The sequence below is a fragment of the Zalophus californianus genome, chromosome 6, assembly GCF_009762305.2.
Source record: "Zalophus californianus isolate mZalCal1 chromosome 6, mZalCal1.pri.v2, whole genome shotgun sequence".
In the NCBI taxonomy this organism is placed as follows: domain Eukaryota; kingdom Metazoa; phylum Chordata; class Mammalia; order Carnivora; family Otariidae; genus Zalophus; species Zalophus californianus.
In genome coordinates, this window is record NC_045600.1 from 92,803,258 (window position 1) to 92,829,245 (window position 25,988).

The 25,988-nt window shown below is 38.4% G+C and overlaps 1 protein-coding gene across 1 annotated transcript in view; it reads left to right on the forward strand.

Moving 5' to 3' along the window:
- The first annotated feature begins 37 nt into the window (after positions 1-37).
- TMOD2 (tropomodulin 2) overlaps positions 38-25,988 on the forward strand; it is an 81,702-nt gene continuing 55,751 nt past the window's right edge. Inside the window, exons 1-2 of the mRNA XM_027569006.2 lie at positions 38-145; positions 25,822-25,904. The gene's annotated coding sequence lies outside the window, so the exon portion shown is untranslated. The remainder of the gene's footprint in view (positions 146-25,821; positions 25,905-25,988) is intronic.

Genomic DNA, 25,988 nt, shown 5'->3' on the forward strand with positions numbered 1-25,988 from the left:
GCCCTGATGACCTCAAAGTCCACGTCACAGAAGATATTGAGGCCATTAAACACACACCGTTTCTCCAGACCCATCTCAACAGCCAGGAGGGTCCTGGCCTTTCAACATTACAGCAGAAGGGATAGGCCTTTGAACATTACACCAGGTGGGTGACCTCAAACCAACCCTCCAGTTGTTTGGGTTTCACTCTTACATGCCCGCCACCCCACCCCCGTGCCAATTTTAGTCCTGAGCTGCCTGGAACGAGTGACTAGATACAGCCAGTTCTCCAGGCTCGCTAGGTACATCCATTCTCGTGGCTCGCTACTTAAAATTTACTATCTGCACCCATCTTTTTTTCTTATCAGTTTCCTCTTTAAGACACTGAAATCATAACTCCACAAAGTATTATCATTAAATCTACCGATGGCCTCTTATCTCTATTCTTTATCTGAACACTCTCTCCTCAACATGCTGGCTTCTGACAGTATTCTACATAGAGCGGGTATGCATTTACTAGAGTGTGCCGCCACGGTTTCTGTTGCACTCTGGACAGCTCTGCGGGAGGAGGTACCCAATATGCAAGTCAGGAGACTGGAAGTTTAATTCATTGGCTGAAGTTTCTGTAAGTCGCTGAGCTGGACAGAGGCAAAGACACTAGAGCTTGGAGACACCACAAAGGATGGGAGAGGAGCAAGTGGTCCTCACATCACCCTCCCACTCAAAAATTCTTCAATGGCTCCGAGGACAGCAGCATTAACATAACTCACATTGGCACCCAAAGTATTCTATTTTTATTATCCATGCTCTGATCATATCCCATCTACAACTTACCCTGTGCACATCCTGCCAGACACAGCCACTTGAACTTGCCCCTCTTCCCTACCTTCCTGTTTGCATATGCTATACATCCCCACCTGTAATGCCACTCTTCTATACCCTTTCTGTATTTTTAAAAAATTTAAGGCCCATCCCACATGATACATCCTCCAGGAAATCTTTTCTGATTCTTCCCATGTGTCTCCCTTCCTTAGCCACCCAACTGTTATTGTTTCTCCATTGAACCCCAAGGTAGTTTGTACCTCTTGTTTAGCATTTAACTTGTGTTTTGTGTCATATGCTTACTTCCTCTACATGTTCTCCAGTGAGGTGTAACTAGATCTTACTCATCTTTTTAGCACCAGCAATGCCTAGCTCAGAGGCTTCAATAAAGCATCAAAAGTAGTTGAACTGAGGTGTAGTACAAAGATCCTGAAAGCTAAATCGGATTATTTAGCAAGATTGTGCCATACATGAACTCTTGAGTGGTATCCATTGTGCCCATCCCAGGAACTAGAAGAGAGGAAGAATGCCAGAGTTTCAATGTATAATGAGATCAGAAAATACTTCAAGAAAAAGATATTGTCCTCAAAGAATTCACAACCTAGTAGTGAGAGAACATATAACATGTCTTCCACTAAGGAAACGTTTACAAGAACTGGAAGTTTTTATTTGAAGAGTAATAACTGGGTTATATGACTTGTTATTAGGTGTTCTTTGGAAGAAGTTCAATGATCAATTAATTGGGGAAACACTACAAGCTATATTTTCCTTTTGGAGATTCACAATGCACATTAGAATACTGAAGGTTCTAGAAGGCCTGCAGTAAAGTAAGCTATTAGGTTTGGCCTAACACTGTATTTTCCAGACTCATTTGACCACGGAACCCCTCTTTCTCAGAATTTCAGCAGTTTGGGAAGTGCTCAGTTAAAGGGGTGAAAGAAAGGCCTAAATAAGAAACCAGGAAGATGACTTTGAGAAGTCAGAAAATACCAAAAGATAGAACAGTTGGTACCTAAAATAAGGGGCAGAAAATGAGCCAAGTAGGAAAAAGGCTAGGTGATGATCACTTAACTACTTTACAAACGACCAAGGCCTCTGTAAAAATGCAAGAAAAAAACAAAAGTACCAACAAAAATACAGAGAGATTCAAAAGCCATACTACCTCCCTCTCAGAAGGGCAAGTTTCTAAGCTGTCCCCAGTTATTTTCAACTTCTCCTGCCCTAAGAAATCCTAGATCATAAAACACCTCCAAAACAGTTATAAAATGCTCTGAAATAAATCCTACACAATTCTCAGTATTTTCTCCATGATTCCTTTTTGTGATCTTCACTAGAATTTCTTGTAGATCTCAGGAATTAATCAGCTTGAATTAATATCTGTTTGATATTTTATAGTTAGGGTTCTTTGGGAGGTTTTTTTTCCTTAGATATTGGGGCTGTTTCCAAATATTTAATCTTCCTGTAAGTTTTATATTGAATTCTCCATAATCTAAATAATAAAAGTTAATATCTATAATTTATGGCTTAGAATGAACTTTTTTAAAGGTTTTATTTATTTATTTGACAGAGAGAAAGCACAAGCAGGGGGAGCAGGTGGAGGGAGAGGGAGAAGTAGGCTCCCCACTGAGCTGGGAGCCCAATGTGGGGTTCAATCCCAAGACCCCAGGATCATGACCTGAGCCAAAGGCAGATGCTCAACTGACTGAGCCACCCAGGCACCCCAAGGATGAATTTTTTGTATATTTATTTCTCCTTCTTCAACCAGAACTTCAATATTGGTGTTTTGTATATCTACCTACAACACAGAGCAAACCTCACAATTAATAGTGAAGCATTAGAAGCATCTCCTTTGGGGGTGCCTGGGTGGCTCAGTTGGTTAAGTGTCTGACTCTTGATCTCAGGGTTGAGTTCAACCCCTGCACTGGGCCCCATGCTGGGCATGGAGCCTACTTTAAAAATAAATAAATTTAATTTAATTTAAATTTAAATTTAAAAAAAGAAGCATTTCCTTTGAGGTCAAGAATAAGAAAAGGAAGCCCTTTTTTTTTTTTAAAGATTTATTTATTTATTTGAGAGAGAGAGAGAGAAAGCACAAGCAGGGGAAGGGGCAGAAGGAGAGAATATCCAAGCAGACTCCCACTGAATACAGAGCGTGACGTGGGGCTCAGTCTCACCACCCGTGAGATCAGAATCTGAGCCAAAACCAAGAGTTGGACGCCCAACCAGCTGAGCCACCCAGTCACCCCAGAAAAGGAAGCCTTCTATTACTGCTTCTATTTAATTTTATTCTGGAGTCCCTAGCCAATGCAATAAGAAAAAGGAGGAGAAAGGGAAAGGAAGATTGATAAGAAATAAACTTGTTTATTGATAATAGACAACACTAAAATGTTTACAGCAAATACAAATAACATCTGCATTGGAACTGTTCAAACTTCAAAGCTATAAGACAGAAAAATCAATATGCAAATATCAATTGCATCAACCAATGAGAAAATATAATTGTGGAAAAGATTATCTAGATACCAAAAAAAAAAACTTTAGGAATAAAGTTAAGAAGAAGAAAGCATGCTTTACATAGAAAAACTATAAAATTCTACCAAAAAATACAAAAGAAGATGGAAATAAAAGCAGAGATATACCATGTTTATGGATGGGAAGATGAAAAATAATGAAAATATCATTTCCTTCCCAAACTAATATATAAATTCATTGAAATTCCAAAAAAATCCCTATAGGATTCTTCAAAGGACATGACAGTCTTATCTTAAAATAAGACCAAGAGCTAAGAAGAGCAAGACATTTCCTGAAGAAGAATGAGGAAGAGGGACTTACCTTCACACATCAAGACTTACAATGCAGCAATGAGAACTATACCATGGCAGTAATACTGCCAGGATAGACAAATATAACAAAGGAACAACAAAGGAAGCCCAGAAACAGGCCCATACATATCAGAGAAAGTTAATGTATGGCAATAAATGCTGTTGGCACTGTAATGTGAAAAAAAAAATCAAGTTAGAGCTCTCTCTTATACCATGTACCAAAATCAGTTACAGATTGAGGATATAAATGGGAAAAGCAAACTTTAACGCTTTTAGAACAATATCTTTATAACCTTGGGATAACAAATGATCTCTTAAGCAAGATACCAAATAACAAACTACAAAGAAAAAAAAAGACTGGTAAATTCTGTATATCAACATTAAAAATTTCTGTGCCTTAAAGGGTACCTTAGGGGCACCTGGGTGGCACAGTTGGTTAAATGTCTGACTCTTGGTTTCAGTTCAGGTCATGATCTCAGGATCATGAGATTGAGCCCAATGCTGGGCCCAGCACAGAGTCTGCTTAAGATTCTCTCTTCCTCTGCCCCTCCCCTCTCTCTCTCTCTAAAATAAATAAATATTTTTAAAGTGCCTTACAATTTTAATAAAAGGTTATAAAATGGAAAAATACATGTTTGAATACATATAGCTGACAAACTATTATTATCCAGAATATATTAAGATGCCTATGAGTTATAAAAAGACAAACACTAGAAAAATGGTCAAAATTTTTCAGAAGATAAAACTCAAATGGACAACAAACCTAGGGGAAGATGTTCAACGCCACCAATAAGCAGAGAAATTCAACTTAAAACTACAATTCCACAGGCACGAGATTGGCAAAAATTAAACAACTGGACAATTCTTAGTACTGGTGAAATTGTCAAACAAAAGGAAACCTCAGACAGTGTTTGCAATATAAACTGATGCAACCACTTTAAAGAGCTATACGACAATATCTAGTAAAGTTGAAGAAGCACATATCTAGAGTTCTAGATCTAGCAAGCTAGCATGTCTAAACTTACATGAAGTCCTCCTACTACAAGTATTTTTAATTTAGATTAATTTTTAAAATGAAATTCATAACTAAGCTGGCAATTTAAAAAAGGGACAGCCTTATGTATCAAAACAAGAGGGGAGCTTCCGGGAGCAAGATGGCGGAGGAGTAGGAGACCTGGATTTCATCTGGTCTCAGGAATTCAGCTGGATAGGGATCAAACCATTCTGAACACCTACAAACTCAACAGGAGATGGAAGAAAAGAATAGCAACAACTCTCTGAACAGAAAAGCTACCACTTTCTGGAAGGTAGGACGTGCAGAGAAGCGAATCCGAGGCAATATTCGGGAGGATAGACGGCGGGGGAGGGGGCCTCCGTTGGCGGCTTCTGGCAAGTGATAGAGCCCCAGAGCACAAAATCGGAACTTTTAGAAGTCAGCTCCGCTGAGGGACATCGCTCCAGTGGCTAAGCTGGGGGTGGAACCCTCACAGGACAGTGTGGTCTCAGGACCCTCGGGGTCACAGAAAGACTGGGGGTGCCTGAGTGCGGCAGAGCTCCCAGGTATCAGAGGGGGGAAGCCGGCTGCAGAGACGGAGCAGAGGCGCGGGCTCTCAGCTCGGGGTTGCCATAAACTGTGATCCGCGGCCCAGTCGGGCCACTGCTCCTCCAGCAGGGACCCAACAAGCGGCAGATCTGGGGAGACTCCCCTTCCTTCCCCGGGAGGAGCGGCGTGGCAGCGCACCACAGGGATCCGCTGGGCTTGCAGACTCCACACGGGGTCGGGTGCCGGAGATAGAAAAGCTCGGTCACAGGCCGGGTGAGCTCGGAGTGCGGCCGGAGACCGGGGAGACGGGAGTGACTGCTTTTCTCTGGGGGCGCACTGAGAAGCGGGGCCCCAAGTTCTTGGCTCCTCCGGGGCGGAGATTGGGAGGCCACCATTTTCACTCTCATCCTCCAAAGCTGTACGGAAAGCTTGCAGGGAACAAAAGCTCCTGAGAGCAAACCCGAACAGATTGCTTGGCCCGGACCGGCAAAGGGCGGGGCAATTCCACCTCCGGCAAAGACATTTGGGAACCACGGCAACGGGCCCCTCCCCCAGAAGATCAGCACCAACAGCCAGCCAAGACCAAGTTTACCGATCAATAAGAACGGCAGAACTCCAGCCCTAGGGGAATACTGCACACAGAATTCATGGCTTTTTTTTAAAATTTTTTTATTGTTATGTTACTCACCATATATTACATCATTTGTTTTGGTGTAGTGTTCCATGATTCATTGTTTGTTCATAACACCCAGTGCTCCATGCAGAATGTGCCCTCTTTAATACCCATCACCAGGCTAACCCATCCCCCTACCCTCCTCCCCTCTAGAACCCTCAGTTTGTTTTTCAGAGTCCATCATCTCTCATGGTTCGTCTCAGAATTCATGGCTTTTTTACAATGATTCATTAGTCTTTCAAAGGTAATTCTTTAACTGTTTTTTTTATTTTTCTTTTTCCCTTTTTCAACCAACATCTAATCAATCCCTTTTTAAAAAAAAAACATTTTTATTTTTCATTTTTAGAGTCATAGTCTATCCCTTCATAGTAGTTACCCTTATTTCTGCCAGATATAAGTTGTTCTCTCTTTAAAATTTTGAGATACAGTTTCTTCTAACATATCAAAATATACCCTAAATCTCTAGTGTATGGCTTTGTTCAAGTCTCCTGCCTGATCACATTCTCTCCCCCCTTTTTCTTTCTTTCTTTCCTTTTTTTAATCCTCTTCTTTTTTCAAACATCTTATCGATTCCTTTTTTAAAATTTTTTATAATTTTCATCTTTACAGTCATATTCCATCCCTTCATTGTCTCAACCCTTATTTTGTACATATATGTCTTTCTTGAAAATTTTAGGAGGCACTTTCTTCTAACAGACTAAAACACACCCAAAATCTAGTGTGTGGCACTGATCTATGCACCAGCCTGATCATATTTGATCATATTCTGTTTTTTTTTGTTTAGTTTTGTTCTGTTTTTATCTTTTTCTTTTTTCTTTTTTTTTTTCTCTTTCTTCTTTCTTTCTTTCCCTTTCTTTTCCCCTGGTTTCAGGGCTTTTCTGATTTGATTAGAGTATATTTTCTGGGGACATTGTTAACCTGTTAGCATTTTGTTCTCTCATTCGTCTATTCTCCTCTGGACAAGATGACAAGACGAAAAAAATCAGCTCAACAAAAAGAACAAGAGGTAGTACTGTCTGCCAGGGACCTACTCAATACGGACATTAGTGCGATGTTGGACCTAGAGTTCAGAATCATGATTTTAAAGATACTAGCTGGGCTTGAAAAAAGCATGGACATTATTAGAGAAACCCTTTCTGGAGAAATAAAAGAACTAAAATCTAACCAAGTCGAAATCAAAAAGGCTATTCATGAGGTGCAATCAAAAATAGGGGCACTAACTGATAGGATAAATGAGGCAGAAGAGAGAATCAGCGATATAGAAGACCAAATGATGGAAAATAAAGAGGTGAGAAAAGAGAGATAAACAACTACTGGATCACGAGGGCAGAATTCGAGAGATAAGCAATACAATAAGATGAAACAACATTAGAATAATTGGGATCCCAAAAGAAGAAGAAAGAGAGAGAGGGGCAGAAGGTATATTGGAGCACATTATAGCAGAGAACTTCCCTAATGTGGGGAAGGAAACAGGTATCAAAATCCAGGAGGCACAGAGAACCCCTCTCAAAATCAATAAAAATAGGTCAACACCCCGACATCTAATAGTAAAACTTACAAGTCTCAGAAACAAAGAGAAAATCTGAAAGCAGCTTGGGAGAAGAGATATGTAACCTATAATGGGAGAAACATTAGATTGGCAACAGACCTATGCACAGAGACCTGGCAGGCCAGAAACGACTGGCATGATATATTTAGAGCACTAAACAAGAAAAATATGCAGCCAAGAATACTATATCCAGCTAGGCTGTCATTGAAAATAGAAGGAGAGATAAAAACCTTCCAGGGCAAACAAAAACTAAAGGAATTTGCAAACACGAAACCAGCCCTCCAAGAAATATTGAAAGGGGTCCTCTAAGCAAAGAGAGAGCCTAAAAGCAGCATGGACCAGAAAGGAATACAGACAATATACAGTAACAGTCACTTTACAGGCAATACAATGGCACTAAATTCCTATCTTTCAATAGTTACCCTGAACGTAAATGGGCTAAATGCCCCAATCAAAAGACACAGGCTATCAGATTGGATTAAAAAACAAGACCCATCGATGTGCTGTCTGCAAGAGACTCATTTTAGACCCAAAGACACCCCCACATTGAAAGTGAAGGGGTGGAAAACCATTTACCATGCTAATGGATGCCAAAAGAAAGCTGGGGTGGCAATCCTTATATCAGACAAATCAGATTTTAAAACAAAGACTGTAATAAGAGATGAGGAAGGACACTATATCCTACTTAAAGGGTCTATCCAACAAGAAGATCTAACGATTGTAAATACCTATGCCCCTAACATGGGAGCAGCCAATTATATAAGGCAATTAATAACAAAAGCAAAGAAACACATTGACAACAATACAATAATACTGGGGGACTTTAACACCCCCCTGACTGAAATGGACAGATCATTTAAGCAAAAGATCAACAAGGAAATAAAGACTTTAAATGACACCCTGGACCAAACAGACTTCACAGACATATTCAGAACATTCCATCCTAAAGCAATGGAATACACATTCTTCTCTAGTGCCCATGGAACATTCTCCAGAATTGATCACATCCTGGGTCACAAATCAGGTCTCAACTGGTACCAAAAAATCGGGATTATTCCTTGCATATTTTCAGACCACAGTGCTTTGAAACTAGAACTCAATCACAAGAGGAAAGTGAGAAAGAACTCAAATACATGGAGGCTAAAGAGCATCCTACTAAAGAATGAATGGGTCAACCAGGAAAATAAAGAAGAATTTAAAAAATTCATGGAAACCAATGAAAATGAAAACACAACTGTTCAAAATCTTTGGGATGCAGCAAAGGCAGTCCTGAGAGGAAAGTATATAGCAATACAAGCCTTTCTCAAGAAACAAGAAAGGTCTCAAATACACAACCTAACCCTACACCTAAAGGAGCTGGAGAAAGAACAGCAAAGAAAGCCTAAACCCAGCAGGAGAAGAGAAATACTAAAGATCAGAGCAGAAATCAATGAAATAGAAACCAAAAGAACAGTAGAACAGATCAACGAAACTAGGAGCTGGTTCTTTGAAAGAATTAACAAGATTGATAAACCCCTGGCCAGACTTATCACAAAGAAAAGAGAAATGACCCAAATCAACAAAATCATGAATGAAAGAGGAAAGATCACAACCAACACCAAAGAAATACAAACAATTATAAGAACATATTATGAGCAACTCTATGCCAGCAAATTAGATAACCTGGAAGAAATGGGTGCATTCCTAGAGATGTATCAACTACCAAAATTGAACCAGGAAGAAATAGAAAACCTGAACAGACCTATAACCACTAAGGAAATCGAAGCAGTCATCAAAAATCTCCCAACAAACTAAAGCCCAGGGCCAGATGGCTTCCCAGGGGAATTCTATCAGACATTTCAAGAAGAATTAATACCTATTCTCCTGAAACTGTTCCAAAAAATAGAAATGGAAGGAAAACTTCCAAACTCATTTTATGAGGCTACCATTACCTTGATCCCCAAACCAGACAAACACCCCATCAAAAAGGAGAATTACAGACCAATATCCTTGATGAACAAGGATGCAAAAATTCTCACCAAAATACTAGCCAGTAAGATCCAACAGTCCATTAAAAGGATTATTCACCATGACCAAGTGGGATTTATCCCTGGGCTGCAAGGCTGGTTCAACATCCACAAATCAATCGTGATACAATATATTAACAAAAGAAAGAACAAGAATCATATGATCCTCTCAATAGATGCAGAAAAAGCATTTGACAAAGTACAGCATTGATCAAAACTCTTCAGAGTATAGGGATAGAGGGTACATACCTCAATATCATAAAAGCCATCTATGAAAAACCTACAGCGAATATCATTCTCAATGGGGAAAAGCTCTCAGCTTTTCCCCTAAGGTCAGGAACGTGGCAGGGATGTCCACTATCACCACTGCTATTCAACATAGTATTAGAAGTCCTAGCCACAGCAATCAGACAACAAAAAGAAATCAGAGGCATCCAAAACAGCAAGGAGGAAGTCAAATTCTCACTCTTCGCAGATGATATGATACTTTATGTGGAAAATCCAAAAGACTCCACCCCAAAACTGCAAGAACTCATACAGGAATTCAGTAAAGTGGCAGGATATAAAATCAATGCACAGAAATCAGTGGCATTCCTATACACCAACAAGACAGAAGAGAGAGAAATTAAGGAGTCGATCCCATTTACAATTGCACCCAAAACCATAAGATACTTAGGAATAAATCTAACCAAAGAGGCAAAGGATCTGTACTCAGAAAACTATAAAATACTCATGAAAGAAATTGAGGAAGACACAAAGAAATGGAAAAACGTTCCATGCTCATGGATTGGAAGAACAAACATTGTGAAGATGTCAATGCTACCTAGAGCAATCTACACATTCAATGCAATCCCCATCAAAATACCATCCACTTTTTTCAAAGAAATGGAACAGATAATCCTAAAATTTGTATGGAATCAGAAAAGACCCTGAATAGCCAGAGGAATGTTGAAAAAGAAAAGCAAAGCTGGCAGCATCACAATTACAGACTTCCAGCTCTATTACAAAGCTGTCATCATCAAGACAGTATGGTACTGGCACAAAAACAGACACATAGATCAATGGCACAGAATAGAGAGCCCAGAAATGGACCCTCAACTCTATGGTCAACTCATCTTTGACAAAGCAGGAAAGAATGTCCAATGGAAAAAAGACAGTCTCTTCAACAAATGGTGTTGGGAAAACTGGACAGCCACATGCAGAAGAATGAAACTGGACCATTTCCTTACACCACACACAAAAATAGACTCCAAATGGTTGAAAGACCTAGATGTGAGACAGGAGTCCATCAAAATCCTAAAGGAGAACACAGGCAGCAACCTCTTCAACCTCAGCCACAGCAACTTCTTCCTAGAAACATCGCCAAAGGCAAGGGAAGCCAGGGCAAAAATGAACTATTGGGATTTCATCAAGATAAAAAGCTTTTGCACAGCAAAAGAAACAGTCCACAAAACCAAAAGACAACCGACAGAATGGGAGAAAATATTTGCAAATGACATATCAGATAAAGGGCTAGTATCCAAAATCTATAAAGAACTTATCAAACTCAACACCCAAAGAACAAATAATCCAATCAAGAAATGGGCAGAAGACATGAGCAGACATTTTTCCAAAGAAGACATCCATATGGCCAACAGACACATGAAAAAGTGCTCCACATCGCACGGCATCAGGGAAATCCAAATCAAAACCTCAATGAGATACCACCTCACACCAGTCAGAATGGCTAAAATTAACAAGTCAGGAAATGACAGCTGTTGGAGGGGATGTGGAGAAAGGGGAACCCTCCTACGCTGTTGGTGGGAATGGAAGCTGGGGCAACCACTCTGGAAAACAGTATGGAGGTTCCTCAAAAAGTTGAAAATAGAGCTACCATATGATCCAGCAATTGCACTACTGGGTATTTATCCCAAAGATACAAATGTAGGGATCCGAAGGGGTACGTGCACCCCAATGTTTATAGCAGCAACATCCACAATAGCCAAAGTGTGGAAAGAGCCCAGATGTCCATCAACAGAGGAATGGATAAAGAAGATGTGGTATATATACACAATGGAATATTATGCAGCCATCAAAAGGAATGAGATCTTGCCATTTGCAACGACATGGATGGAACTGGAGGGTGTTATGCTGAGTGAAATAAGTCAATCAGAGAAAGACATGTATCATATGACCTCACTGATATGAGGAATTCTTAATCTCAGGAAACAAACTGAGGGTTGCTGGAGTGGTGGGGGGTGGGAGGTAGGGGGTGGCTGGGTGATAGACATTGGGGAGGGTATGTGTGATGGTGAGCGCTGTGAATTGTTGAAGACTGTTGAATCACAGACCTGTACCTCTGAAACAAATAATGCAATATATGTTAAGGAAAAAAAAAAAGAAGAAGATAGCAGGAGGGGAAGAATGTAGGGGGGGAAATCGGAGGGGTAGATGAGCCATGAGAGATGATGGACTCTGAAAAACAAACTGAGGGTTCTAGGGGGAGGGGAGTGGGGGGATGGGTTAGCCTGATGATGGGTATTAAAGAGGGCACGTTCTGCATAGAGCACTGGGTGTTATGCACAAACAATGAATCATGGAACACTACATTAAAAACTAATGATGTAATGCATGATGATTAACATAACAAAAAATTTTTAAAAAATTAAAAAATAAAAAAAACGAGGGAACTGAAAGCTAGAATCATAAATAACTTGCCTAACTTAATATATGAAGTCACAGAAAGTCTGAATAGGTCCAATAACCATTAAGAAACCAGATCAGTTTTGGGCGCCTGGGTAGCTCAGTTGGTTAAGTGGCTGCCTTAGGCTCAGGTCATGATCCCAGGGTCCTGGGATTGAGCCCTGAGATATGTGCCCAGCTCTTTGCTCAGCAAGGAGTCTGCTTCTCCCTCTCCCTCTGCGCACTGCCCCCCTCTCCTGTTCTCTCTCACTCTCTCTCTCTCTCTCAATAAAACGAAAAAGAAAAGAAACATGGATGTAAGAATCTCAAAATATTATGAAGCCAAATATAACAGTGCATAGAAAAGATAATCCATCATGAACAAGATGACTTTATCCCAGAAATTCAAGAGTGACTTACTATTAAAACACTAATAGATTATATGATAGAATAGATGAGGACCAAGGAATGAATCTAAGAAAAAATGAGCAAGACCTTTATAAAGACATAAATTTTAAATTCATTAAAATACATTAAAGAAGACAAAAAAAAACTATGCCAGGAAAATTCAAAATCATAAAAAAAGTCAATACTTTTCATATTGACCTGTATATTTTATGGAGCAGCAATTAATATCCCAATATGAGTTTGCAAGAAACATGACAGGCTAATTCTAAATTTGATATGAAAGAGCAAAGATGCTTCTGAAGAATAAGGAAAGGGAAGGGCACCTGTGTGGCTCAGTTGGTTAAACATCTGCCTTTGGCTCAAGTCATGATCCCAGGTCCTGGGATGGAGTCCGCATTGGGCTCCCTGCTCAGCGGGGAGTCTGCTTCTCCCTCTGCCCCTCCCCCACCATGTGCACAAAAACAAGTAAATAAAATCTTTAAAAAAAAAAAAAAGAAGGAAAGGAAAACTGCCCTACCAGATATCGAGAATTATTATGAAGCTATAATATTTAGGACAGGGTGTTATTCATGCTGGGAGACTAATGAATACCACTAGTGCACCCAGAACCAGAATCACAAATGTATGAGAACCTCATCCATGACATGGGGGCACTGCAGATCACTGGGGAATGGTGTATGAAATACATGATGTCAGGGCAACTGGTCATCCACATGGTAGATCTCTATCTCTTACCATACACAAAACCTAATTTTTTTTTAAAGATTTTATTTATTTATTTGACAGAGAGAGACAGCGAGAGCAGGAACACAAGCAGGGGGAGTGGGAGAGGGAGAAGCAGGCTTCCCGCTGAGCAGGGAGCCCCATGTGGGACTCGATCCCAGGACCCTGGGATCATGACCTGAGCCGAAGGCAGACGCTTAACGACTGAGCCACCCACGCGCCCCAAAATCTAATTTCTGATGGATTACAGACTTCAAGATGAAAGATAAAGCTCATTAAACTTGCAGAATAATATACAGAAAGATATCTTTATGATCCCAGGATAAGAAAATACTTCTTTAGCAAGATTAAAAAAAACCATTCTTTATAAAGAAGATTGGTAAGCATGACAACTTTAAAATTCAGAAATTTTGCTAACAAAAAGATACCTTAAAGAAAAATTAAATTGGAAACTAGAAGAAGATACAGGCATCCCAGGAAACAAGAATACTTGAATGAAATCTTTGAATTATACTTTATCATTCAAACTCCAGCTAGCTTTTATATGGAAATCAGGAACCAAACAGATTCTGAAATCTAGGTATTCTTCATTATTTTAACTCAGCTATCTGAATTTAAAAACTGCATAAATGGCACGCCTGCGTGGCTCAGTCAGTTAAGCGTCTGCCTTCAGCTCAGGTCATGATCTCAGGGTCCTGGGATCGAGTTCCGCATCGGTCTCCCTGCTCAGTGGGGAGCCTGCTTCTCCCTCTCCCTCTGCTTGTACTCTCTCTGTCAAATAAATAAAAGCTTAAAAAAAATTTAAAAAAAATAAAAACTGCATAAACACTGATATCAAAGAATGTTTTATTTGTAACATACACAACCAACTGCAGGTTAATATCAGAATATTTGAAAAGCTAATTCCTACACAACAAAAAGAGAAAAACAACCGAATGGCAAAACTAGAATTTTATAGAAGAAAAAAATCCTAGTGGTTAATAAAAATATGAAAAATGCTCAGCCTCATTAATAATCAGAAAAATTCACCTTAAGTCCACAAAAAGTAACCATTTTACATTCACCATGTTGGAAAAAAATTAAGTTTAGCACGACCAATTATTGATGAAGATAGGAATTCTATGCAGTGCTGGGACAAGTACAACTGGTACAACTACTTTGAAAAAACACTCTGCCATTATCTTGCAAAACTGTACATGTTCATTCTTACAAACCAGAAATTCCAATACTAGAAACTGTATACGCCCTATTGAAAATTTTGCACCTACACACCAGGAAATGTGTAAGAATGTCTGTTACAGCATTTTCAGAATAACAGAAAACTGGAAAAAATTACTCGTCAAAAGTAGAATAAATAAAATTGCATAGTTTGAACAGCTTCTTTGAGAAACAGTTCACATGCCATACAATTCATCCATTTAAAGTATATGATTCAATGTTTTTTTGTATTTTCATATTAGCTTTTTAAATAGTGGTAAAATAGGTATAAAAATAACTAACCATTTTAATCATTTTTTAAAAGATTTTATTTTTAAGTAAGCTCTATACCCAACGTGGGGCTTGAATCAAGAGTTGCATGCTCTACCAACTGAGCCAGCCAGGTGCCCCCCACTTTAGCCACTTTTAAGTATACAATTTAGTAGCATTAATCACATTCACAATGTTGTGCAACCATCACCACCAGTTTGTTTTCCAAAACTTTTTCATCACTTCAAACAGAAATGTAACAGCTAAGCAATAACTCCCCATTCCTGCCTCCCCCAGTCCCTAGTAACCTCTCATCTACTTTCCATCTCTATGAATTTGCCTATTTGAAATATTTCATATAAGTAGAAACTTAACAATATTTGCCCTTTTGTGTCTGGCTTATTTTACTTAGCATAATGTCCCCAAGGTTCATCCATATTGTAGCATGTATCAGAACTTCATTCTGATGAACCTAGAGGGTATTATGCTAAGTAAAATAAGTCAGACTAAGAAAGACAAATACCATACAATTTCCCTTATATGTGGGATCCTAAAAAAAAAGAAACAAACTCGTAAATAGAGAACTGATGGTTGCTAGAAAGGTGGAAGTGGGGCGATGGGTGAAATAGGTAAAGGGGATTAGGAAGTATAAATTTCCAGTTATAAAATAAGTCACAGAGATGAAAAATACAGCATAGGAAATACAGCTAATGATATTGGAATAAGGTTGTATGGTGACAGATGGTAACTACACTTCTCACAGTGTAACAATGAGTGTAGAATTGTTGAATCACAATGTTGTACACCTGAAACTAATATAACATTGTCAACTACATTTCGATAATAAAAAATGTTTTAAAGAACTTCATTCCTTTTAAGGTTGAATAATATTCCATTGTATGGATGTATCACATTTTGTTTGTCCATTCATCTGTTGATGAACACTTGAGTTGTTTCCAACTTTTGGCTTTTGTAAATAATGCTGCAATGAACATTGATATATAAGTATCTGTTCAAGTCCTTGCTTTCAATTTCTTTGGACAGATACTCTGGAATGGAATTGCTGGGTCATATGGTAATTCTATGTCTAGCTTTTTGAGGAACCACCGAACTGTTTCACATCCCACATATCACAGCACCATTTTACATTCCCACTGGTAATGTGTGAAGGTTCCAACTTCCCCACATCTTTGCCAATAAATATTTTTCCCCAGGCTGTGGCTTGCTTTTCCATTCTTTTAACAGTGTCTTTCTCAGAGCAGAAAACTTGATTAAGTTTTCACGTTAATCAAGGGCAACTTACCAATTTTTTCTTTCATGGGTCTGCTGATGGTGTTGTATCTAAAAAGTCCTTGCCAATTTCAAAGTTACCTAGATTTTCTCCTATGTTATCTTCTAGAAGTTCTATAGTTTTGTGTTTAAGTCTATGATCCATTTCAAGTTAATTTTTGTGAACAGCAAAATGTCTGAACTTAGATCTACTCCTTTGCACGTGGGCGTCCAGTTGTTCCAGCACCATTTGTGAAAAAATTATCCTTTCTTCACCAAAGCTTCTTTGCTTTTTTGGGGGGAGGGTGTACTAATGTAAATCGTGTTGCATTTTTAATTTCAACTTCCAATTATAGGAAAGCAATTGATTTTTGTATATTAACCTTGTATCTACAACCTTGTTATAATGACTTATTAGTTCCAGGGTTTGTTTGTTTTCAATGATTCTTTGGAATTTTCTACATAGACAATTATACCATCTATGAACAAAGACAGTTTTACTTTTTCTTTCCCAATCTGTATGTACCTTCCCCCCAGCCCTTCTTGTCTTATTACATTAACTGGGCTTCTAGTCAATGTTGAACAGAAATGGCAAGAGGAGACAACTTTGCCTAGTTTCTGATCTTAGGGAGAAAGTATCTCCCTTCTCATCATTAAGTATGATGTCATCTGTAGAGTTTTTATAGCTATTGTTTATCATATTAAGGAAGTTCCCCTCTATTCCTAGTTCGCTGGGAGCTTATCATGAATGAATGTTGGATTTTGCCAAAGGCCTTTCCTGTATCTATTGATATTGATTATATGATTATTTTTCCTTAGCCTCTTGATTTAATGGATTACATTAATTGATTTTTTGAATGTTCAACCAGACTTGCATACCTGGGATAAAATCCCACTTGGTCATAATGCATAATTCTTGTTATACATTGTTGGATTCAATCTATTAACATTTTGTTGAAGACTTTTGCATCATTTTCAGGGGAGATATTGGCCTGTAATTTTCCTTTCTTTTAATGTCTTTGATTTTGTTATTAGGGTGATGCTTAGCCTAGTAGAACAAGTTAGGAAGTATTCACTGTGCTTCTATTTTCTAGAAGACATTACAGAGAATTGGTATCATTTCTTTCTCAAATGCTTGGTAGAATTCAGAGTGAAAACCATCTGGGCCATGATAAAACTAATAAAGACTATAGCAGAAATAAATTAAATGGAGACTAGAAAAACAATAGAGAAAATGAAGAAAACCAAAACTTGGTTCTTTGAAAAGATCAACAAAATTGACAAACCTTTAGCTAGACTGACCAAGGAAAAAAGAGAAAAGACTCAAATACTAAAATTAAGAGTAAAAAAGGGGATATCACATTGACCTTACAGAAATAAAAAGAATGATAAAAATTATGGAGAATTTTATGCCAACAAACTAGATAACTTAGATGAAATGGATAAATTCCTAGAAAGACATAAACTAATGAAACTGACTCAAGAAGAAATACATATTCTGAATATATGTAGAAAGAGCAAAAAGACTGAATTAGTCATTTTTCTATTTCCAACAGACGGTATGCCTGGGTGTCTCAGTTGGTTAAGCATCTGCCTTCAGCTCAGTTCATGATCTCAGTCCTGCATCAGGCTCCTTGCTCAGAAGGGAGCCTGCTTTTCCCACTGCCTGCCACTCCCCCAGCTTGTGCTCTATCTCTCTCTGACAAATAAATAAATAAAATCTTAGGGACGCCTGGGTGGCTCAGTCAGTTGTCTGCCTTCAGCTCAGGTCACGATCCCAGAGTCCTGGGATCAAGTCCTGCATCAGGCTCCTTGCTCAGCAGAGAACCTGCTTCTCCCTCTGCCTGCCACTCCCCCTGCTTGTGCTCTCCCCCCAACCTGACAAATAAATAATCTTTAAAAAAGTAAAAATAAATAAATTTCCAACAGAGAAAAGCCCAGGCCCAAATGGCTTCATGAGTTAATTCTACTTAACATTAAAAGAATTAATACCAATTCTTCACAAATACTTCCAAAAACTAAAAGAAGAGGGAACACTTCCTAAATCATTCTCTAAGGCCTATATTACTCTGATACCAAAACTAGGCAAAGACATCAAAAGTAAAGAAAACTAAAGACCAACATTTCTTATGGATACAGAGAAAAAATTCTCCACAGAATACTAGCAAACCAAATCCAACAACATGTAAAAAGGATTATATACCATGACCAGTTGGGGTTTATCATAGGAGTGAATAGTTAATTGAACATCTGGAAATCAATGTAATATACCATATTAATAGAATAAAGGGGAAAACCCCATATGATCATCTTTAAAGATACAGAAAAAAAGTCTTTGATGAAACCCAACACCCTTTCATGATAAAAATATCAAACAAAGTAGGAATAGACAGAAACCTCCTCAAACTGATAAAGGGTGCTTATGAAAGGATGCCATCAAGAAAGCAAAAAAAGGACCAATCCACAGAAGGGGAAAAAATATGCAAATCACATGTCTAATAAAGGATATATAATCAGAACACATAAAAACTTTTATAGGTCAATAATAAAAAGATAACCCAAATAAAAAGAAAGAGACATTAAGAAAATAATCCCATTTACGATTACATTAAAAAGAATAAAATACCTAGGAATAAATTTAACCAAGGCGGTGAAAGATCTGTACTCTGAAAACTATAACACATTGATGAAAGAAGCTGAAGATGACACAAATAAATAGATGTGTTATGCTCATGGATTGGAAGAATTAATATTGTTAAAATGTTTATAAATATATGTACATATATTTATAAATGTTTATATAAAATGTTTATATATTAAAAATCTTTATAAATAAATATCAATGTTTACCCAAAGCAATCTACAGATTCAATGTAATCTCTATCACAATGTAATAGTATTTTTCACAGAACTAGAACAAAGAATCCTAAAATTTGTTTGGAACCACAAAAGACCCCAAATAGCCAAAGCAATCTTGAGAAAGACAAAGCTGGAGGTATCTACAATTCCAGATTTCAAGCCATACTCCAAAGCTTTTATAATCAAAACAGTGTAATATTGGCACAAAAATATACACACAGATCAATGGAACAGAATAGAGAGCCTAGAAATAAACCCATATTTATATGGCCAACTAATCTAGGACATAGGAGGCAAGAATATGCAATGCAGAAAAAGTCTCTTCCACAAATGGTGCTAGGAAAACTGGACAGGTACATGCAAAAGAATGAAATTGGGCCACTTTCTTACATCATACTCAAAAACAAACTCAAAATGGATTAAAGACCTAAATGTAAGACCTGAAACCATAAAGCTCCTAAAAGAAAAATAGGCAATTAACTCTTGGACATTAGCCTTAACAATATTTTTCTGGATCTGTCTCCTTAGAGAAGGGAAACAAAGCAAAAATAAACAACTGAGACTACCATCATACTAAAAAGGTTTTGCACAGCAAAGTAGACCGTCAACAAAATGAAAAAGCAACTTACTGAATGGGAGGAGACATTTGTAAATGATATATACAACAAGGGGTTAGTATCCGAAATATATAAAGAACTTATACAACTCAACGCCAAAAAAAAATCTGATTTAAAAATGGGCAGAGGACCTGAAGAGACACTTTTCTTTTTCTTTATTTTTCTTTATTTATTTTATTATTAACATGTAATACATTATTTGTTTCAGGGGTATAGGTCTATGATTCAACAGTCTTACACAATACACAGCACTCCCCACAACACATACCCTCCCCAATGTCTATCACCCAGCCACCCCATCCCTCCCACCCCCCTCCACTCCAGCAATCCTCAGTTTGTTTCCTGAAGAGTCCCTTATAATTTGTCTCCCTCTCTAATTTCGTCTTGTTTCATTTTTTCCTCTCTTCCCCTATGATCCTCTGCCTTGTTTCTCAAATACTACATATCAGTGAGATCATATAATTGCCTTTCTCTGATTGACTTATTTGACTTAGCATAATACCCTCTAGTTCCATCCACGTCATTGCAAATGGCAAGATTTCATTTTTGATGGCTGCATAATATTCCTCTGTGTGTGTGTGTGTGTGTGTGTGTGTGTGTGTGTGTGTGTGTGTGTGTGTGTATCACATCTTCTTTGTCCATTCATCTGTGAAGAGACATTTTTCTTTTTTTTTAAGATTTTATTTATTCATTTGAGACAGAGAGATACAGAGAAAGAGAGAGCATGAGCAGGGGAGAGGCAGAGGGAGAGGGAGAAGCAGGCTCCCCACTGAGCCAGGGTCCAGACGTGGGGCTCGAAACCTGGACCCTGGGATCACGACCTGAGCTGAAGGCAGACGCTTAACCGACTGAACCACCCAGGCGCCCAAGAGACATTTTTCTAAAGAAGACATACAGATGGCCAACAGACACATGAAAAGATGCTCAACATCACTAGTCATCAGGGAAAGACAAATAAAAACCACAAGGAGCACTTCACACCTGTCAGAATGGCTAGTATCAAAAAGACAAGAAAAAAGGGGTGCCTGGGTGGCTCAGTCAATTAAGTGTCTGCCTTTGGCTCAGGTCATAATCCTGGGGTCCTGGGATCGAACCCCATATTAGGCTCCTTTGCTCAGCGGTAGTCTGCTTCTCCCTCTCCCTCTGCCCCTCTCCCCTGCTTATGCTCTCTCTCTTTCAAATAAATAAAATCTTAAAAAAAAAAAGACAAGAAGTAACAAGTGTTGGCAAGGATGTAGAGAAAAGGGAAAACGTGTGCACTGTTGGTGGGAATATAAATTGGTACAGCCACTGTGGAAAACAGTATATGGAGGTTCCTCAAGAAATTAAAAATAGAAATACCACACAATCCAGTAATTCTACTACTAGGTATGTACTTGAAGGAAACAAAAACACTAGTTCAAAAAGAACATGCACCCCTATGTTTATTGCAGCAATATTTACAATAGCCAAAATATGGAAGCAATCTTAAGTATCCACCAATAGGTGAATGGATAAAGAAGATGTGGTATAGATACACAATGGAAAATTACTCAGCTATAAAAAAGAATGAAACCTTGCCATTCATGACAACATGGATAGACCTAGAGAGTAGTATGGCAAGTGAAATGTGTCAGGGAAAGACAAATACTGTATGATTTCACTTATACATGGAATCTAAAACACAAAACAAAGCAAACAGAAACAAATACAGAGAACAAACTGATGGTTGCCGAGGAGAGAGATGTGGGGGAGAATAGGTGAAACATGTAAAGGGGATTACAAGGTACAAACTTCTAGTTACAAAATACATAAGTCACGGGACAAGTACAGCATAGGGAATATAGTCAATAATATTGTAATACCCTTGTATGGTGACAGATGGTAACTACACTTGTGGAAAGCATTTCATGTATGGAATTGTCAAACCACTATGTCGTACACCTGAAAAAAGTTGAGCAAAGGATTTAAATAGACACTTCTCCAAAGAAGGTATAAAAATGGCCAATAAGCACATGAAAAAATGCTCGATATCATTAGTCATGAGAGAAATGCCTATCAAAATACAAGGGGATACCACTTCCAACCACTAGGATGACTACAATAAAAACAAAAAAGACAGACATTAAGAAGGGATGGCAAAGATATGGAGGAAATTGGAACCCTCCTACATTTCTGATAAAAATGTAAAATGATTCAGCTACTTTGGAAAATAGTTTGGCTGTTCCTCAAAATGCTAAACATAAAGTTACTGTATGACCTAACCACTACTATGCATAGGTATATACCGAAGAGAAATGAAAACACGTCCATACAAGATGTACACAAATATGCATAGTAGCATTATCCATAATATCCAAATGTGGAATCAACCTAAATGCCCATCAACTGACAAAGAAAATGTGGCATATCCATACAGTGGAATGTTACTTGGCCATAAAAAATAAAGTACTGATAATATGGTACAACATGGATGAACCATGAAAACATTATGCTAAGTGAAAGAAGGCAGTCACAAAACACCACATATGATATATCCCACTTATGTGAAATGTCCAGAACAAGCAAACTCAGAGAAGAAAAAATAGATTAGTGGTCACCAGGGTCTGGCAGTGTAGGGGGAAGGGTCAGCCAATGCGTATGGGTTTGCTCTTTGGGATTTTGAAAATGTTCTAAAGTTAGATTGGGTGAGAGTTATATAACTCTGTGAATGTACTAAAAACCATTTAATTGTATACTTTAAAAAGGGTGAATTTATGAAATATTAAATGTATCTCAATGAAGCTGTTTTGAAACATGTACAGAGAATAGTTTAATAATGGTCCAACACCCGGCTTCCACCATTATCAACTCGTGACCAATCTTTTTTCATCTACACCCTGATGCTGCCACCCTACTGCCACTCTCACACTGGCTTATCTTTAAAAGCAAACCCCAAATATTATTTCTTCTTCAAATATTCAGTGAGTTTTCAGTAATATTCAATAGTATCTTTCTAAAAGATAAGGACTCTTTTAAAAATATATGGTACCATTATCACATCTAAAAACTTTAAAATAATATCTTAATATAATCAAATATCCTATGTTCTCATGTTGTCCCTCAATTGTCTCATGTGATTTTTAACAGCTGTTTTGTTCAAATCAAGATGTGCTACATATTGCATTTCATTATTTGTCTCTTATGTTTCTGTGTGTCTATAAGCTCTCCCCCTCTTTTAATTGTATTACAATTTATTTATCGGAGAAATAGGTTGTTGTGTAGAGTTGCCCACATTCTGGATTTTGCTGATTATATTACTATGATGTCATTTAACATGATCACTATTAGATAGTGATTCACTTTTAGATGCCTGTTGCCAAGTACATTATAAATGTGACTTAATTCATAGTTCAGCAATGTAGTTGCCACGCCCTAGTGCTTACTAGGCATCAGATCCTTTGTAGCATACTTGACACAAATTATCCCATTTAATTTGTATAACCACCGCATGTGGTAAGTATTATTATCCCCTGTCTGGAGATAAAGAAAATGAGGCTTAGAGAGGTTCAAAAAAATTGGTCACAGTTAACTCTTGAGGCAGTAAATATCTGGGTTCAAACCCAGGTCTGTCTGACGTTACAACCCATACTTCTATCCATTACATGATAACATCCCCAACTTTTGCCTGTGGCTGTGGTTGTCGTTTGTTTTTATAAACTCTGAGAAGTAGTCCTTTAGTCCATCCAAAGAATTACTTTTACATTTCATCTGTAACACTTAGGATGTTTTCAGCTTCAAGTAACAGAAAATGTCTCAAATTGATTCAGCAATAAGGATATTTATTATCTCATATAACACGAAATCCAGGGGCGCCTGGGTGGCTCATTGGGTTAAGCGTCTGCCTTCCGCTCAGGTCTTGATCCCAGGGTCCTGGGATTGAGCCCCGCATTGGGCTCCCTGCTCAGAGGGGAGTCTGCTTCTCCCTCTCCCTTTACCCCTGCCCCCTACATGTTCTCTCTCTCTAATAAATAAAATCTTAAAAAAAAAAGAAAAGAAATCCAGAAGTGGGACGCCAGCAGGTCTGATTGATTTGCTGACTTAACAACATCATAGACTCAGGCTCATTCCATCTCTTTATTCTGCCATCATTGATGTGTTGGCTTTGTCCTAAGGGTCAAGTTTCAGGTAACACAGCCAGATGCAACAACATCCAGTGGAGATGGTGGAATGTTTCCCTGTATGTCTCTGTTTAAGAGCAAGAAAATTTTTCCCAGAAGGCTTTCAGCAGAATTCTCCTCAGGTTTCACTGACAGAACGGGGTCACGTGCCCACCCCTAACTGCTCACTGGCCAGTCAAGAGGCTCTTATTCCCCTTGCCCATGATAGTTTTTGGAGTGTACCTCTGAGACGGTAATAGGGTCACCTCCCCTGGTGGGTGAACGGGATCCTGTAAAGAAGGAAGAGGGGTGAATGGATGTTGAGTAAGCAAGCAACAGTATCTGCTCCATGTTCTTAATGAGCTATGCTACACATTCCATTGTGAATAATGCAAATACTTCATTATAAGTGCCACACAGAATTTTTCACTTTCTATCAAGTGACATTTACTGTTGACCTATCAGCTTCCTTGCCTGCACAAAGACACTAGATAAGATTATATGTAAGGTCCCTTCCAGCTCGAGCTGTTTCAAATTTACATTTTCATTTTCGAAAAAGCAAGTTGATAAATTAAACCTACAAGATATGGTCCAGGAATGATGATGGGTTTCAGCTGACAAGTCCTAGGCATGGCTGACATCCTTCTCGCCCTTAAAAAGTTTTAGACATGGGTATTAGATTTAAAGAACCACACAAACTAGAACTGATCATATCTTTCCATTAAGTTTTAACTATTAAAAATAGAAAGGTTAAATGTTCTACCTTCCTGCCTCTTTCGTTAACATCTACTAGCTTCTAGCCCTCATGGTACAGACAGAGGTTGATTAGAAGTTCTTTTTCATAACTTACTTCCTTTCGTTTGGTGTCAGCATCCTCCTGGAGCTCATACATGGCTCTGTGACTGCCACAGAGCTCTCGTAACTTTGCTTTCACTGCCAACTATGACTTTAACTTAAGAAATCATTTCTATGCTTGCTACCTTTCACACACTTCATCCGAAGTAATTCTCCATTTATTTCATCACACACAGGCATTTTTCTTGTGGGGAACCACAAGAAAACCAAAGAGAAAGATGGTATACCACTGAGTATTGTTGCTATATCAAACCTTTGCTACTCTTTCTTTCAATCTGAATAAAATTGTTTTATTACTTTAAGTTTAGGCCTACCATCAGCTTTCTCTGGGAAAACTGCTGGCTTGATTTGCAAGCAGTCCTGTTCTTATTTAACAGAGGATATGATTGGTGATAAATTTATGCACAACACAAAAAAAGTCAAAGAAATCATGTCTCCCAGGACATATGGAATAACAAATGACAAGAAAACTTGGGAGCACGATTTAAGCAGGTTTGGTCACACCTCCTTTCATTTCACTATTTCCAGATCAGATGTGTCATCCTGGTGAAGAGGCCCAGGGTATAATCCATTAGCACTGTTGAAAGTGGAAAGCACCTCCGGTGTGCCATTGTTCATCCAGCTAGTTCCAAGAGCCTTAGAGAATTAACTGTTTTCTGATTCAACCTACCTTCTGGGGAAGGCATGGCCCTGTTTTGCAATGTACAAAGGAAAGAGTACTGAGAGTGCCTCTTTGGGGAAGGTCGAGAATTCACAGGGTGGAAGGAGAGAAGATAGGCTTAATAATCAACTAGATGACCCTGAGTAAGTCATATCACCTCTCTGCGCCTCTTAGAAATTTGGGGGAAATACTTACTCTGTATTTCACAGATTGTTGCCAAAATCAAGTAAGAACATGAATAGGAAAGTATTTTCACAAATGCAAATTGTGTTATTTTCAAATATGGAATTTCCTGGGTTTTTTTTTTTTTTTTTGCCACATGATACCTGCAGAGGTCATGCCAGATTATGAGGCTGTTTCACCTCCATTCACCCTTTGACTACTACAGATTACACTAGCAATGTTTTATCCATCCCTTTGGTTTATCTTCCTTCCATCACATCCCTAAGATGCAAATCTCACCATAAGGTGAAATACTGCATAGTGGCTACTTACAAAAGTCAACACATTTAAACTGTCCAGACAAATGCTACATACAAGAGTTGCACTAGATCAAAAACTAATGATGTAATTATGATGATTAACATAATAAAAAAATTAAAAAAAAGAGTTGCACTAGAATAATGCAAAAGAGGTTCAAAAAGGAGTGAGAGCACATCTAATTAGAGAAAGCTTCTGGAAGATAATCCCATTATGCCACGTATTTTAGGAATTTCGGGCTTGGTCCAATGTCACCCCACCCCACTTTCTTGCCTCAGAGACAAGAGCGTATTTTCTCTATCTTTGTAGCTCCCAAGAACCTGGCAGAAAGGGCATTTCAGTACGTTCCGGGATGAAGTGAACTGGCTAAACGGCTGACAATAACAAGCGAGGTGGGTTTTAACATTTATCTACCCAGCCCAATGAAGCTCACCTGTTTTTAACTTAGTATTATAGGTAGGACTTTCCAGGCAAGA